The sequence below is a fragment of the Colias philodice genome, chromosome 26, assembly GCF_061535455.1.
Source record: "Colias philodice isolate Cphi_HAF_F1 chromosome 26, ilColPhil1 Martin Lab GWU primary, whole genome shotgun sequence".
Classification (NCBI taxonomy): Eukaryota; Metazoa; Arthropoda; class Insecta; order Lepidoptera; family Pieridae; genus Colias; species Colias philodice.
In genome coordinates this window covers 1,241,358-1,258,601 of record NC_143111.1, presented here as the reverse complement: position 1 = coordinate 1,258,601, position 17,244 = coordinate 1,241,358, and the positions used below count along the sequence as shown (strand labels likewise).

Sequence of the window (17,244 nt, the reverse complement as noted above, 5' to 3'; positions counted from 1 at the left end):
AGGCCGTAAATTATTTGTATACCTACCCGTCAGTGATAGGGCAAAGTTCCGTTTGCTAGGTCAGCTAGTTATATTATTTTTGGGTGTGTTTTGGTAGTTATTATTTTTTTTTTAATCAGAAGTATGACCTTGATGACCTTGAGGACCTGACTTGGATGGCCGTTTTCTGAGCTAGCTTACCAAACGGCCATCCAAGTCAAGTCCATTTCAGCACTGCTACCTAAGGAAACTGTTAGTTAAAAACTTCTTACTTACTTATTCAGATGGCGCCGCAGAACAAGCCCTAGCCTGAGTAGCCACCCGCTACGTCCATGCCGTGCCTGCTGCGTTTCTGACCTACTGACCACGTACCTAGTTTTCTTTTTTTGTATGGTGTTTACATCTTAACGCGAACGCGTGGGTGAACTGAAGGTACACCCTGATAGCGACATGCGCAAGGGCGCGCCCCTTGAAGGGGATCACGAACCTCGGCTTGGGCTGTCGCTTGAGGGGAGGAGGCCGGAAGGGCCGGTTGATACCACGTACCTAGGAAGCTAGTCTCGTCATCATGCAGTGCGTGCATGACGAGCGCGGCGAGGAGACGGGGCGCGGGCGGCAGGGAGGGCGCCAGCCCGCGCAGGCTCACCGGCGCGGCCGACCAGATGGCGCCGCAGAGCATGCCCTAGCCACCCGCCACGTCCATGCCGTGCACGCTGCAACATTAACTCATCTTAATCTCTGATATCTTGTGATTGTTGATGACGTATTCGATAGGTACCTAAAGGCGCTTCTTTTCTAAATCCTACTTCCTATTATCCTACTTCCTACTAATATTATAAATGCAAAAGTTTGTGAGGATGGATGTGTGTGTGTATGTTTGTTACTCTTTCACGCTAATACTACTCAACCGATAACAATGAAATTTTGCGCACATATAGAGGGTAACTTGGATTAACACATATAGGTTTTATCTCGGTATTCCACGGGAACGGGAACTATGCGGGATTTTCTTTAAAACGCGGGTGAAGCCGCGGGCGCCGCGGGCGGGCGAAGCTATTTTGACGCTAATATTAAAATGATGTAGGTATCTTTGGGGTTCCCAGTTTGGCATAAAAGCGTTACAGACGGACAGAGTTACTTTCGCATATATTTGTAATACTTAACCAACTTTCAGGAACATAGTTCACCTACACATAATTAAAATTACCTTTACAATACCGTTCGCGGTAACTGGCAAGGTCTCTTTCGAAGAATTCTACCATTACTGAACTAGTCATTCAGAAGTGACTCAAATTCCTGATACGGATGAAATAAACTTCACTTACCTAGTTCGACGAATACTTTTATGTTTAATTCTTTATAATACAAGGCCACTTCAAAGCCATTAATATTATCCGACTTAAAAGAAGTAGGTTGCCAATTATTCAATTACTTTTCATGTACCTATTAGTTTTTGCTTATATAAATCGAAGTTATTACAATTATTAGGAATTACGTAATATCATGTACGATAAAGGTTATTTCAATTAATCAAATTTATTTTATTTGTGAAATAATTTAAAATCGGCAGTTCTACAGGCCGCAAAAAATATGTACATACATGCTAATTTTGATCACAATATAATAACAATTATATTGAGACATCGGTTCTCAACCACTTTAACAATCAAACCACACGCAAAAAATTAATCTTTACTAATATTATAAAGCTGAAGAATTTTTTGTTTGTTTGAGGCTATATATCATCACGCTAAGACCAACAGGAGCAGATCAAATCGGGTGAAACCGCGGGGAACAGCTAGTATAAGTAATAAACGTATCGTATTATCAACCTATACAACTGCTTACTATTACATTAAAGTTAAAATTAATTCGATTAAACAATATTCATTAAATAATAACTTAGCAAATATTTTGTAAATAGTTCTTTATATTTAAACTAGCGGTCCGCCCCGGCTTCGCCCGTGGTACATATGAAAAATAGATGTTGGCCGATTCTCAGACTTATCCGATATGCACAGAAAATTTCATGAGAATCGGTCCACCCGTTTCGGAGGAGTATGCAGACTAACATTGTGACACGAGAAGTATATATATGTTATAGTCAAAGTCCGATACACAGTCTCATCGCGGAAGGACTGGTTTATCCTAGGTTTGGCCAAAGCCATCAGGCAATCCCCGAAATACATTTCAATTTCGCCCTTTGCCTGAAGTATTTTTAGTCAAACCCAGGAGCTCCTAACTTTTCAGTCAAACGTCGAAAGTAAATTATTCTGTTTCGGTTTTGGCCTAGTCAATCCTAGAAGCGACTGCAATTCTCGGTCAAACGTTGAAAAATTTCGTAAGATCGAAGATGTGCCTGACGTTCGGCTGTCTCTTAGAGAAATCAGTGCAAAGGATTCAAAATTTGGTGGCCAAGGCTTTATAAAATGCCACTGCAATAAAAAATGCTCTTCAAAATTATGCAAATGTAAAAGGTCTAATGTATTGTGCAATTCTAAATGTCATAATGCCTCACCATGCCAGAATAAAGATTAATTTTTCATTTAAATTACCTAAGAAATTATTAAAACAATTGACATTAATGCCTCACCATGTCAGAAAAATGATTAATATGTCACTATAATTACCTAAGAAATTATTAAAACAATTAACATTAAAGTTAATGCCTCACCATGTCAGAAAAATGATTAATTTTTCATTTTAATTACTTACTTAAGAAATTATTAAAACAATAAACATCAAAATTTTAAAAATGTTATTTTTTTATACTTAATCTTATACAAACTAACCTCCCTTTATTCCAAAGCATTTATTTATTTATTTTATACTTTATTGCACATCGTACAAAAGGCGGGCCTAATGCCACACGGCATTCTCTCAAAGCATCTCAAATATAAAAGTGAAAATCACGTAAGCTGACCAATCAGGTGTCAGAACTGGCAAAGTTAAGCGGTTCTTAAGACTTGAAAGCTGCTTAAATGATAAAATGCTTCCAAATATACGAAGATAAGACACTTCATACCTATATCGGAGTTTGACTCGTCAAACCCCGATTTAATAAAATTGTGTTTTGACGTTTGCCTGACCAAATTAGTCTCTCCCAGGTTTGACGAAAATTGTTTAGTCAAAGGCCGAAAATTTACATTTGTTTGGGCTTTGACTAAGTCATTCAGTCTGACCTGAGGATTGACCAGTCCAACCTAGGAGCGCCGGAGCTTCGGAGTTTGCCTATAACATATATAAGATTTTATAATTATTAACCTTTATTTTATAAAGCATGTCTTTTATAGCAACCTACCAAAACAATTTCAACGCAAGGGTCGTGACCCCAAGGTGAGAAAATGACGTCGTAAGGAAAAACATAGCTCTCCAAACAATGCATTCAGCCTATAATCTATTTTGTCAGACAAATGGTCGACGTCTCTTACATGAGTAGTTTATGTGGGGTGGGCGATAATTGCTGTTTTAGTGGTCTAATCCATACTAATATTATAAATGCGAAAGTAACTCTGTCTGTCTGTCTGTTACTCAATCACGCCTTAACTACTGAACCAATTTGCATAAAATTTAGTATAGAGATATTTTGATACCGGGAAAGGACATAGGCTACTTTTTACCCCGGGACATAGGATAGGTTTTATCCCGGAAATCCCACGGGAACTGGAACTATGCCGGTTTTTCTTTGCCTGCGCAGGCGAAGCCGCGGGCGGAAAGCTAGTGATCAATATTTTAAAACGCAGTGGGCTTTATCTTACGTATTGTGTACAGTGCATAATATATCGTTGTTTTTATATTATACTAGCTTTTCGCCCGCAGGTTCACCTGCGTATTTAAAAAAACCCGCATAGTTCCCGTTTCCGCGGATTTTCGGGATAAAAACTATTCCATGTATTCAAGTTACCCTCTATGTTGCGCCAAATCTCTTGAAAATAGGTTCAGCAGTTTTTGTGCGAAGGAATAACAAACAAAAAAAGAGCGTGTGTGCCGAGCACACGTGTCAGAAGTGAAACTTCTTTGCCAAGATGCAAACATACCAACATCGTCGCCTTATTCCATAACGTGACCTTGAAATTTTACTTTCAACGCGCCTCAAGGAGTTTCACTTCAACAAACAGCATTATCAGTTTTGGATGTTTCTGAAGACCACCCTCTGTGAAAGTTCTTATCTCTTTGTTGTGTGATGAGGCACTTAAAGTCCATTCCACTGATCAATTTTCTTTATGGTTAAGAACGATTTTCATTTAATTCTTCTTTTAATCTATTAGTATTTAAACATTTGAGATACATCATATGATTCTAAATTGTGAGGCTTGAGAATCACTACATAAATTCGCTTTCCGTCATCTGGGTGTCTATATGCTTAGGTCTTCAAAATTAAACAACCGATTTTGATGGGGAATAATAAAGCGGGTGAAGCCGCGGGTGAAAAGCTTGTTAAAACTAAATTAATCATGATAATATAATTAGATACGAATTCCTTTTTCATAATTTTTTTTTCCGATTTATTAATCTTCTCTTCAAATCATTATTGCACTCATTGTTAACCATTGCATTCCCATTTTTATTGAGTAAGCTTATATACAGCATTTACAATAAAACAGTTCAACAAGAATCACAGATTCATTTGCAATTAATATATAACACAACCAATAACTTCGCCCACTCCTGTATTGTGCAGAAAGTTTACAATTAAAATCGTTACTTAGGGAAAACCGCGTAATTACTCTCTGAGACGTATACGGCTCTTTGCCGCACTACAGTTAAATACTGAATGAAGCTAGAATCTAATTAATTGGTGTATTGTAAGACTATTTTAGTCTCTGTGTATCGTTTGTTAAAGTGTGTTGGTAGCTTCCAAATATTTATGGTATTGTAGACTATACATTACCCTTTCAAAAATAGGCTCAGTGGACCTGCTTATTAACCATACTGGCTGTGCTGCTGTTGGTCTTAGCGTGATGATATTATATAGCCTATAGCCTTCCTTGATAAATGGGCTTTCTAACACCAAAATAATTTTTCAAATCGGACCCGTAGTTCCTGAGATTAGCGCGTTCAAACAAACAAACTCTTCAGCTTTATAATATGTATTAGTATAATATATATTGTGAATTAGCGGTTGATGACGAAAAAAATCAGTCGAATTTGTTCCTTTTCTAATAGATTTAAATGGCCATTTTGTCTCGTAGATCATGGCCATTTTCTCTCGTAGATCCTTGGACGTTATCTCATTTCTGGACCGCTTTGGGAGGCATTATAAATTGTGGAAAGATTAAGTTTTGCTCTTTGTGTCCAATTTAAATCGATAACTTTTCGATTTTGAATATTATTTACTCTTAAAAAAATAATCTTTAATGAGCAGATATGGCACATCACTACATAGTATAAAACAAAGTCGCTTTCTCTGTCCCTATGTATGCTTAAATCTTTAAAACTACGAAACGGATTTTGATGCGGTTTTTTTAATAGATAGAGTGATTCAAGAGGAAGGTTTTAGTATATAATTTATTATGTTTTAGACAAAGCGAGCGAAACCGCGGGCGGAAAGCTAGTTTAATATATTTTATTCCATTTTCAGGGTGAGATCAGAGCAGCAGTTCATAAGACCTAGGTACTTAAAATTAAGTTTTTTAAAATTTACAGCAAAACTAACAAATTATTCCCTGATTGCAATTGCACAAGAATAGGGCATGCACCCGGGTTTACCCGGTTCCGAAAAACCCGGGTAAACCCGGGTTTTTTGATAATCTCGAGAACCGGGTCTGAATAGTATGAAACCCGGTTCTCCCGGTTCCGACCAAAATATTAAAATATAAAGTATTATTTATATTTTGCTGCATTATTTTAACAAATTTATTCTATCTGGCAACGTCAGACTCACGTGCATCGCGATTTTTCGTGCCACGCCTCAAGCGTGGCTTTGATTGGTTGTCTAACCTTATGGTGGCCATACACCATACTTCCTATCGTCCATTCGGCATGACGCTACCGATTGGATCAGTTAGAACTGACCATGTGTGGGAGTGGATTGGCATTATTTGGCATGATAGTTATACTTGACGGAACAATCGAATTTCGATTCTTTTGGCTTGATCATGGCGATTGGATCATGTCAATTGGACCGTGTATGGCGGTATGCGATCGTCACTTCAGTCTGATCAAGATTTTTCGTCCAAGCTGAAGCATAGGCGCTTCGCTCGCTTGGTCGATAAATATGAAAGTATATGGATGTTTAGATGTCAACGGTTACGGATTTGGATAAGATTTGTTTGGGAGATAGATGAAGTATGTACCAGATTACTTAACACATTGGGTACTTCTCATTAAATAGGTATATATATACATATAACAACAATCTTCCCGGCATATAATCCTTTTTTTGTTTCATTTTTACGAATAAAACGCCCAAAACGGCTAAAACATCGTCGTCTGTCACCGGTGACGCCATGGCTTCAACTGAACGTTGCTGCCGATTGGACACTTCAAACGTTGTGTGTGTGATGGTCTCTATGGACAAACTGCAGATTGGATCAAGCTGCAGCGTCATGCCGATTGGACGATAGAAAGTATATGGTGTATGGCCAGCATTAGATGCAATAAGTTTACTACGGTTGTATTACCAAAAAAAATAAGCTTCGAAAATGACAAAAATTAAGCTACAGAAATATTTTTATTAGATTTTTTGTGAATTTGAAAAGCTGTTGATTTTACTGTTTCATAATATAATGATCCAGTCATGTTTTTGTTTTTGGTATTAACTTGAAATTTATATCGAATACTCAATTCTTCGGTCCCTTGATGCTGTGAGACAAACAACCAAACTCAAACTCACAAGCCAACGCATCAAAAGATGCAGCCCTAAATGCTGAAAATTTTCGCAAATTTCGACATTCGCATGGGACTCAAAACCTACAGGGTACTTCTCATGAACACAGATCCTTTAAATTTGGTAAAAGTAACGTCTTGTAACACAGATAAAGGAAAAATTGCTAGAAACATAAATTTTTAAAGTTACAACATTATAAAAAATAGGTTTGTTCGGAGCCCTCGGAGCGCAAGTCCGACTCGCACTTGGCCGGTTTTTTGCTTTACAGTTTGTAGTCAATGAATAAGGTTTAAGTTTATATGTGATATAATGATTACAAGGTACTTTTATAAGACTGATAAATAAAGAGAAGTATTGAAATTTTGTTTCTTTATTAATTTAATAAAATAAGACACAAGCCGCGTTAAATAAAAGGCCCATCAGGTACTTTTACAGTTACTTTTGTTTAATTTCGTATTTTTTTCCGAGGTATTATAAAAGAACCGGGTAACCCGGTTCTACCCGGTTCTGAGCTCGATTTGGAACCGGGTTTCAGAAACTTGGAACCGGACTCGGTTCTGCATGCCCTACACAAGAAAATAAAGCAAAAAACACGGACCGAATTTATTCGAACCCTGAAAATATGTAAATTGGTACTTTGCATAAAGAAGCCAATTAATTGAGTATAAAAATATTGAGCGGGAGTTCATTTTGTGCGACAGGTGCCGACATTTTATTTTTATAACGTTGTAATATCTGGATCCTTTTATAATTTGAGGCTTATATTAGAATGTTTATAAATTCAGCTATTTTATTAGATACTAGCGGTCCGCTCCGGCTTCGCCCGTGGTACATATTTAAGTTTTCTACCAACCTCGTACTTCAAGGAATATAATAAAAAAAGAATTATCGAAATCGGTTCAGCCGTTCACGCGTGATGCCGTGACAATGCGAAACGGGTTTCATTTTTTTATATATAGTTATAACATATTTGACAAACATGTATGAAAGTATCATTAAGATGTTAATATATGAATAATGATATTTTTTTTCTTTTATATAGGCCGTAGACGGTCGAATTAAGGTTGATCAAGTAACAATGGAGGTAATGATATGATTTTTGTATAAACATAATTACGCACCCCATGTGTCCCGTCCCCTCTATATCTGATTTTATCTTTGAATAGGTATCATTAACTACCATATAAGACTTTTTATATTATAAGTTACTAGCTTTCCGCCCGCGGCTTCGCCCGCTTTGTCTAAAACATAATAAATTTTATAACCTTCCTCTTGAATCACTCTATCTATTAAAAAATCGCATCAAAATCCGTTGCGTAGTTTTAAAGATTTAAGCATACATAGGGACATAGGGACAGAGAAAGTGACTTTGTTTTATACATATTTTGTGCATTCCGTTCACAATAAAATAAATGTGTTCTCTTGTACTTTGAGTGATTTTTCAAAGGTGCTCTTATATATTCTATGTTATCGGGAAAAATGTTAATTTTAGTAATTAAGATTATAATTGTTAAGTAGTATTATTTTTAATTTGAATCATTTATTTATTTATTTATTTATTTGATACTTTATTGTACATATACACCAAGCATGGAAAAACAAAATACAATAATTAAAAAAAGAAACATAAAGGCACATACATACAAAAAGGCGGCCTTATTGCTTAAAAGCAATCTCTTCCAGGCAACCCTGTTGGCACGGAATGTTGAACGAGAACGCGATGGCACAAAATAAATAATAAGAATATGAATAAGTAATACATACTTAGTTATACACCACTAGTTTTTAATCAGTACAAAAAAATTTACAGGGTGTTAAGTATCTTTAACCAATCATACTTGTGTAAGAAATAATTAAAAACACTAACAAACAGAAATGTCCCAAAATTGTCCACATAAATATGTAAAAATTGTTAAACCTAAATTTAATCAATGACCCACACTAGGTATTGTGTTGTAATTTTCTAGCGTACGATTTCGAGTATGTCCGTCGCACAGATCCATTGATAAATTCCGGCAAACTCGCGTCCAAGCTCGCCATTCGCCCATTCCTCACCCCGCCACCCCCTTTCCCTCTGCGGCCTGCGCCCGCGTCGCACCCCAACGGCCCCCCGCCCCAACGCGACAAACAGTGCCAAATTGTTAGCGGAAGTGAAAACTTGCTTTTTTTCGTCGCGTTTGTTTACGTTCTTCCCGGTACGATGTCATATCAATTCACATCACGGGATTATGTAAATGTACTTATGCTTCGTGCGTTCTTTTTGAGTGGAGAAAATGCGAGTGCAGCAGTACGTATGTACAGATAAGAAGTACCCGAGTCCCGAACGCTCGATCGCCAAATGTACGAACCGTGGTCCGTGGTAAATGCTTACCAGCAGACGTTGTCACAAAATGTTTTCGTGTACTATTTTGAAGAGGATCCTCGACGTAGTACGAATGTCGAATAACGCTGCGGTTCATGAATTTCTCACAGCGGAGTTTGGAAGTCAGTGGATCGGTCGAGGCGGGCCTGCAGCTTGGGCTCCTCGCTCACCTGATCTCACACCCTTGGACCTCTTTTTGTGGAGTGAAATTAAGTGAACAAAAGTGAGCCGGTTAGTGTCGAACAATTAAAACAGCGCATATTGGATGAAGTGAAAAGACAAAAAAACGTAGGTACTTCTCTCGTTAAAAAACAATGTTCACGTCTGTGTATTGACAATAGTGGTGGACATTTTGAAGGACAATTGAAATACTTGTAAGGTTAGTTAAGATTATTGTAAATACCAGCTGATTTCGTTTTTTCTTTCATTACAGATTAGGTATTGTAAAAACAGCTGATTCTAACTTCTTAAATACGCCAAAATCGTTTTTTCTTTCAATACAGATTAGGTATTGTAAATAGAGCTGATTCTAACTTCTTAAATACGCCAAAATCGTTTTTTCTTTCAATACAGAATAGCTTATTTTATTTTGATATTGTTTGTTTTGTAATTACATACCTACGTACCTATTTAATTTATTGTAAAAAGTAATTATGCCGGTCCTAAGCCTGGATGAAGTACCTATGAAGGGGAGATTTGAATTTAGGAATTAAACTAAATAAAGTTAGTAACTACCTACATGTCTTGTTTCATTTTATTGTCCAAGGTTAGGTAATACTATCAACGAATAAGTCAATGAACTCTGCAATGTGTCCAGGGCCGCGCCGACCCCCGGCAGCGCCTGTGTGCGAAACCTATGAAGCGCCTCTTTTTTTATAAAAATTCAATGCGCACCTTACACACACACACTTACAATCAAATGATTGTTCATTTGTTTTGTTTTGCCTTAGCTATCTCGTTCGTTAAAATCGGGGAATACCCATGACCCCACCCCCCGGGCCCCGCTTGCGTCGCACGCATCGCATCGGGTTGCGTTCAGAAACTCACTCATTCATAATTAGTCCACTCATTATATACATTTAAAAAAAAAGTGAATTTGCGCATCTAATTTTTTGATATATTGTAGGGATACCCAGAAAAGCTTAACTTGAGTTTTTCGACCAAGATTTCCTATGAGCTTTCGCCGCCATCTTAAAAAAAAGGTGTAAAATTTGTTTTTCGGCAATAACTCGGCTATCCGATGAAATTCGGAATTTCGTTCCTTTTTTTATGCTCTACAATTAAGTCTAGACCATTTTTCCCGTATCATGCATCGTTATCTAGATATTGATCGATAAAGTAAAAAAAATGTGTGCGTGTACTAGTGTACACACGTACGAAGTGAAACTTCTTTATGACCTTATTTTTCAAAAAATAATTTACTATATGCAACTTTACAGAAATACGTCGAATCACGCGTGGTAGGGATAAGAAAAAGATGGCGCGTAACGGAAAAAGTCACGCGTAACGAAAAAATGTTACACTCAATTTTTTTCCAACCCCGATAAAGAAGTTTCACTTCAAAAATTCAGGACACATTTTTAGTTTTTTGCTTTTTTTTGTTTAGGACATAATACATATACCTACATTATGTATAATATGTATCTAATACATATACATGTATTTAAAAAATCGTAGAATTCGAACTTGTAGAGAATATTCAGACCTACAATTTTCTTTTTGGAGTTTTTTAGTTGGACAAAAATTACGATCTCTAGCGCGCCGCAGAGTCGGTGAATTCACGCTCACCGTCGAGCGAGCTGCTCGCTCGGTTGTATTCGCATGGCGAATCGAATGGGAAATTGTTTAGGAAATTGATGGGATAAAAAATAAGTACATAGACCAGACTTTAGAACAAATTAAAGATCACACTTAAGTATATTTTTTAAACAAATAATTTGTTTGTGCAGTAAAAAAAAAGTTGAACTGTACAATTGAGCGAAAAAAAGTACAACACACGGTAAAATGAATGAAAAATGGTTTCAAGAAAATTTTGTAATTGAAAAAATGCAAACACACTCGTCAAAACGGATGCCAGGTTTTATAATCTCGATAACTATGCACGATACAGTAAAAATGGTCAGGACTTAATTGTAGAGCATTAAAAAAGGAACAAAAAGTGTCTTATAAGTGATTTCCGAATTTCATCGGATAGCCGAGTTATTGCCAAAAAACCAATTTTACCCCTTTTTTCAAGATGGCGACGAAAGCTCATAGGAAATCTTGGTCGAAAAACTCAAGTTAAGCTTTTCTAGGTATCCCCTACAAGTTACAACATATCAAAAAAATAGATGCGCAAATTCACTTTCTTTTATTTGCCTTTTTTTTCGGACGAAATGAGTGGACTAATTTCATACTCATACAAACTCGGCGCCTCTACGGTTTAAAATACATATAAATTATTACTAGTACTTTTTCTCTTGTTCAAAGAACTGCCGCCGTTTTAACGTTGAGCTCGTAAGGAATGTAAACTAAAACCCTAAACGTAAAATGAAACCATAAACGTGAATAATAATAAACATTAAATATTGAGAGACTTGTTCAATAAGCGTTATAGATGTTTTGTTGTTTACAAGGCCTATGTTGCGCCTATTGTACCTACTTACTTGTCGATACTCCACTACAAAAAACAATCATATAGGTAACAAAAATAATTTTGGTGGCAGTGGCGGCGCGGCGCCCCTATTGTCTTGGCGCCTGTGTGCGCCGCACACTTCGCACACAGGGGCGGCTCGGCCCTGAATGTGTCTATGATTTTAGTGAGACTTTCTTAAATAAACAAATGGTTATATCTTTGCTATTTATCGATATTATGTAATTCTTACATCATACATATGATAATAATGTATTCGCTAATATGTCCTTAAAGTTTTTGTACTGATTAAAAACTAGTGGTGTATATCAGTGCTATAACAATATAAAATATATTATATTAATTACTATTAATAATACATATTTCACAAATACACATATAATATACTTATAAAAATACATACATAGTTTGTTTTTGTTAATTTATAAAAGAACACTGTCGAATTAGGTTAGAATCCTGTAATGATAAGAATGAAAGATATGTAGGTAAGTTCTATGTGATGTAAATCACTACATAGTATAAAACAAAGTCGCTTTCTCTGTCCCTATATCCCTATGTATGCTTAAATCTTTAAAACTACGCAACGGATTTTGATGTGTTTTTTTAATAGAACGAGTGATTCAAGAGGAAGGTTTTAGTATATAATTTATTAGGTTTTAGACAAAGCGGGCGAAGACGCGGGCGGTTAGCTAGTAAATAAATAAATTAAAAAATACCTACCCTGTTAGTTATACCATAGATACAGTACAAAATAACGTAAGAAAGAAGCCTTCGTATATTGCTTGTTTTTGATCAAATTAGGTACTTACATTAATTTACAAAAATTGAAAACAGGTTTTATGTAGCAAGTAAGTATGAAAACTTTTTATTTATTTTTTAAATCGGACCAGTAGTTCAAACAAACAAACTCTTCAGCTTTATAATATTAAGTATGGAATTACCATCCCACAAATCCAAAAGCTGGTAATAATCAGTACCTACACTGAACAATCAAATCCTTCAGTTCAGAAATACGCAATTAGTGAAACATCGATTGGTTCTGATATTGTTTCAATTAGACCTTTTGATTTCCCATTGAATTATTGAACAATCTATTTGAGGAATGATATTAATTTCCCTTACAAAAGCTGGATTGAAGATATTTAGTATCTACGTTAATTTAGAAGATAAAAAAAAATTAAAATTAAAAATCTTTATTAACAAAAAACATTTTAACATTACATTGATAATAATGAGATCATAACAGTAGGATTAGTTTACAGAGTACAGTGAGATCCAAACTAGGCTATTGCCTGTATCTTGGATATCAGAATGAAAGAGAACGCTGTCTAATACCTTAAAGTAAGCTATCTGGAGAAAGGAAGACAAACCACCTCCGCGTCTGCCTTGAGATAGAGAGTTGCCAAATAATTGGTACTAAAAACATACAACTCCAGGCTTAGAAGATTTATATTTTCTACGAAAGTTTATATCATTGTGATAAGTTTAGAAATAAGGTATCAAGGATTCGAAATAAGAGATTAATAAAATTGTCTTTGGTCTTGAATTAATTTAATTTTCTGTTATTCATTTCAAAATTCTATTGTATTTAACCGCTGATTTATTAAAAAAAAATTAAAATTAATTGTCATAAAAGCGGACGAATTTTAAATCATGTTTCCATAGACAAAAAGAAGACGGTCCGACTGATCGCGATGAACTCAAAAATTACTGCGATGATTTCCATTCTGTTTTTTCTAATGGATGGTGTAATATTATAATGTACCCAATATCCATATCCCAGTGTCACTACATAAGTAGTACAATATATTATGTACATATAGACATAGTCGCTCCCACTGTCCGGATGTCCCTATGTTTGCAGATCTTTAAAACTACGCAACGGATTTATTGGATTGGATTGATGCGGATTTTTTAATAGATAGATTGGTTCTCTAGTTAGGTTTTAGTATAAAATTTGTTAAGTTTTAGGCAAAGCGGGTGAAGCCGCGGGCGGAAAGCTTGTTTTACATAAACAAGGATCAGGATATAAAAATTATTCAATTGGTTTTAAACAGACTTTCGAAAACCAAAAATAAAAAGCTCGTACCTTGGATATCGTGAGAAAGTAAATAATTTAAGAATGTTTTAGCACAATCTCGGGACTATATATCAGACATTCAGTGACCTTGCAGGCGAGGACGGGGTATCAAGGTATGTATGTGGGAGCTTCAACATCAGTTGGTCACGCTCACCTGAGTAACAAAATTAACAGGAAGAAAATATAAATGGTAGTAAATAATTTTATTATTACTTTATGCAATTAAAATAAAACTTGAAATAATATATAAGATCTCATTTCTATACTTCCTTCCTTGATTCCTGAAAAATTGTCTGAAATTTCGATTCAGCATATTGGACTAAGGCATCCGTAGCAGGTAGCTGTATGTGTGAGTATTGTTACTTTGAAGTCATGAAAGTTAAGAATATTATGCAAAAACGATAATGCGTTTCACTAATCTATACTAATATTATAAAGCTGAAGAGTTTGTTTGTTTGAACGCGCTAATCTCAGGACTACTGGTCCAATTTGAAAAATTATTTCGGTATAAATTTATAAAGAATAGTAAAAGTGATCTAATTTTTTCTATTCTTTATAGATTTATATTTATAAAGCATTTGAATGCCATAAAACCAAAAAATATCAATTTCAATTATTTCGGTGTTAGAACTCTTAGATAGCCCATTTATCGAGGAAGGCTATATGCTATTATCATCACGCTAAGACCAACAGAAGCGGAGCAATGCGGGTAAAACCGCGGGGCACAGCTAGTCACTGATAATTTCAATACATGATTATCTATTTGACATTTTAACCTGAACAGAACCTACCAACACTAATTTTTGTACATACTGGTAGACGGCTAGTCTATCGAAATCATCATACTGGCCATACTGCCTCATGAATTTCTCACATTGTTCTGAATTTTAATCCGAATTGATTTATTAATTTTATAAAGATAAAATAAAAAACTACCACGTTAATCGAATTATTTATACCAATTAACGCACACAATATTTTATCAAAATTGGCTTATCATTTCCGTGGTTACTCTATAAAATGTATGCATTCAAATTAAAATATAGAGCTACTATAGAGTCTATCATAGAATAATGAAGAATTTAACAAACGAGAGCTGTTTAGTACTTATTGTATTTATAGGGTTGAACAATTATTTATATTTGACCGACTTTTCAGAAAACGTTTTTTTTTTAGTTAAGTTTTCAATTAGTATCGCAGTTTAAAATACCTATTCAAATGTCTGATTCGACATACTCCATTATCCTACTAGTTTTTTTCTATTGTAATAAAATCTAATTTAATAATAATAGAGCCAAATCGTAAGCAATTTTACAATAATTATAACCATTGGTTCCGATTTTTTGTCCTTATGCTGCTGTGATTATACTAAGTATAATTAAATTAATACATGAAGCTTTACTAGAACTACATCAATTTTTAAATAATATAATTATTTTAACCTAATTAATTTTATTCTAGATACAATTTAATTACAGAATCTAACTGCTAACATACAACTTAGATAGATTTATTCATATTACCTGTATTGTAAACTAGTGTATGTTTTTCAAGTACCCATTAATTACATTTGTTTGGTTACTTCGTTTCTAATACCTTGTGCTTGATAATAAAACCTCCATGTTTTTTTCTTTTACGCATCAACTCTACGTAACATAGACAAACACGATTTTAACTAAAAATCGATGTTTTGGTACGCAAGAACTTTTCTTACAAATATTTCAAGTATTCTTTTACATTTTAATGGTACGCTAGTTTAATCTAATTAATTTATACCTTATTGTGTTTCTTAGTTAGTATCTTACCTTATTCTTGTAAAACTCCAAACGTCTTGGCCGAAGAAAAAAATATTATGTAATAACACGGAGTAACGTTAAAAATGTTCTATAGTTCGATTTTACATCACATCACAGCGTACAGTTTTATTTAAACTTTTATTCGGTTCGTTTATTCGCGATTCTAATGTAGAATTATGCCGAATATCAGAATAAATGAAAAAGATGGCGTAACGCTAGCCTCTGTCGTGGGGGACGAACGCGCAGGCGCGACAACCCCTAGCATTGACGTTAAAGGAATTCTAGAGGGTAAATATTTTCACCCCTTAGTATTTTGGGAGAAAATATAAAATTCCGACTGTGTATGATGCCGATTAAGGCGGATTCCTCTTATAACTTATGAAAAATAGTGACCATTTTTTTAAGCACTATGAAAGTATAATCGAAACTAATTTTATTACAAATTAAGTTTATTCGAAACTGGTAACCCTGTGTGTGAAAGGTTATTAGAATTCCTTGGGACTGTTAATTAAATTATGCATCAAAGCGACAAATACTAACAATAGTAGAGTTGATGACAAATGTAATTCTTTTCCTACTGAAAAACTGAAATCTTGTTAGAATTATAAGTGTGTTAAATGTGAAAATATTTCACACTAGCGGTCCGCCCCGGCTTCGCTTGTGGTACATACCTATAGCCTTCCCAATAAATGGGCTATCTAACATCGAAAGAATTTTTCAAATCGGACCAGTAGTTCCTGAGATTAGTGCGTTCACACAAACAATTAGTATAGATATCATTGTATTTTAATATAAAGTATACATGCTATATAAATGATAGCTTAAATTTATGAAATATCAGGGGTGGTGCTACGCTCACCCTCAGGTGACACGATTGCATATTTGTTTGTTAATTAAATTGAAAAGTTAGTGACGTTTTACGTTTAGGGGAAAGAAAATTGTTGAATATTATAAATATTATAACGGTGCATTTACATCTAACGAACATAGAGCTAGAGCATTCTTTCGTGATCTTTTAGTGTAAACGTAAACTCGTATTCAATGTTGTTCAGTATTAGAACATTGCATTCATCTTTTAGAACGCATTTACAAGAACGAAATAATGTTCTACGCCTGTTTACACTAAAATAATTTGACATAGTTGGGTTAGAATGAGCATTCGCTCGTTTGATATAATATTTTTAATATAAATAATAAATGTTTATTGAATGCATTTGGTTCTTGATAGAGCTGCCCACGACAATCCGCTGTCGCTAGCTTTAGTCATACATTTATTACTCTAGTATAATATAAGCCACATTCAAAACCGTTTAGACCTTGTTAGTCGTTACATAATTGACGATAAATTTATTAGAACCTACATAATATACAGGGTGTCCCACTGTTGGTATACTAAGCTCAAAGGAGGTTATAGTTTTGCATACGCTGAGTACGTAAAAAATAGGTACTTAAAAAATTCATGACGCATTTTTTTTCAAATAGATGAATTCTTAAAACTCTATGTGTACACTCCTAACAAGCAACCCGCCCATTTTTCCCACCAGCACGTGACCTATCGTTTAAGAT

The 17,244-nt window shown here is 35.0% G+C and overlaps 1 long non-coding RNA gene across 1 annotated transcript; it reads right to left on the bottom strand.

The window, feature by feature from the left end:
- Positions 1–335: 335 nt before the first annotated feature.
- Positions 336–15,903, bottom strand: LOC149476746 (uncharacterized). Its single transcript, XR_016317708.1, has 2 exons — positions 15,688–15,903; positions 336–692 (listed from the first exon to the last, which is right to left on the bottom strand). It is a non-coding gene; the product is annotated as an uncharacterized LOC149476746 (long non-coding RNA).
- Positions 15,904–17,244: the final 1,341 nt, after the last annotated feature.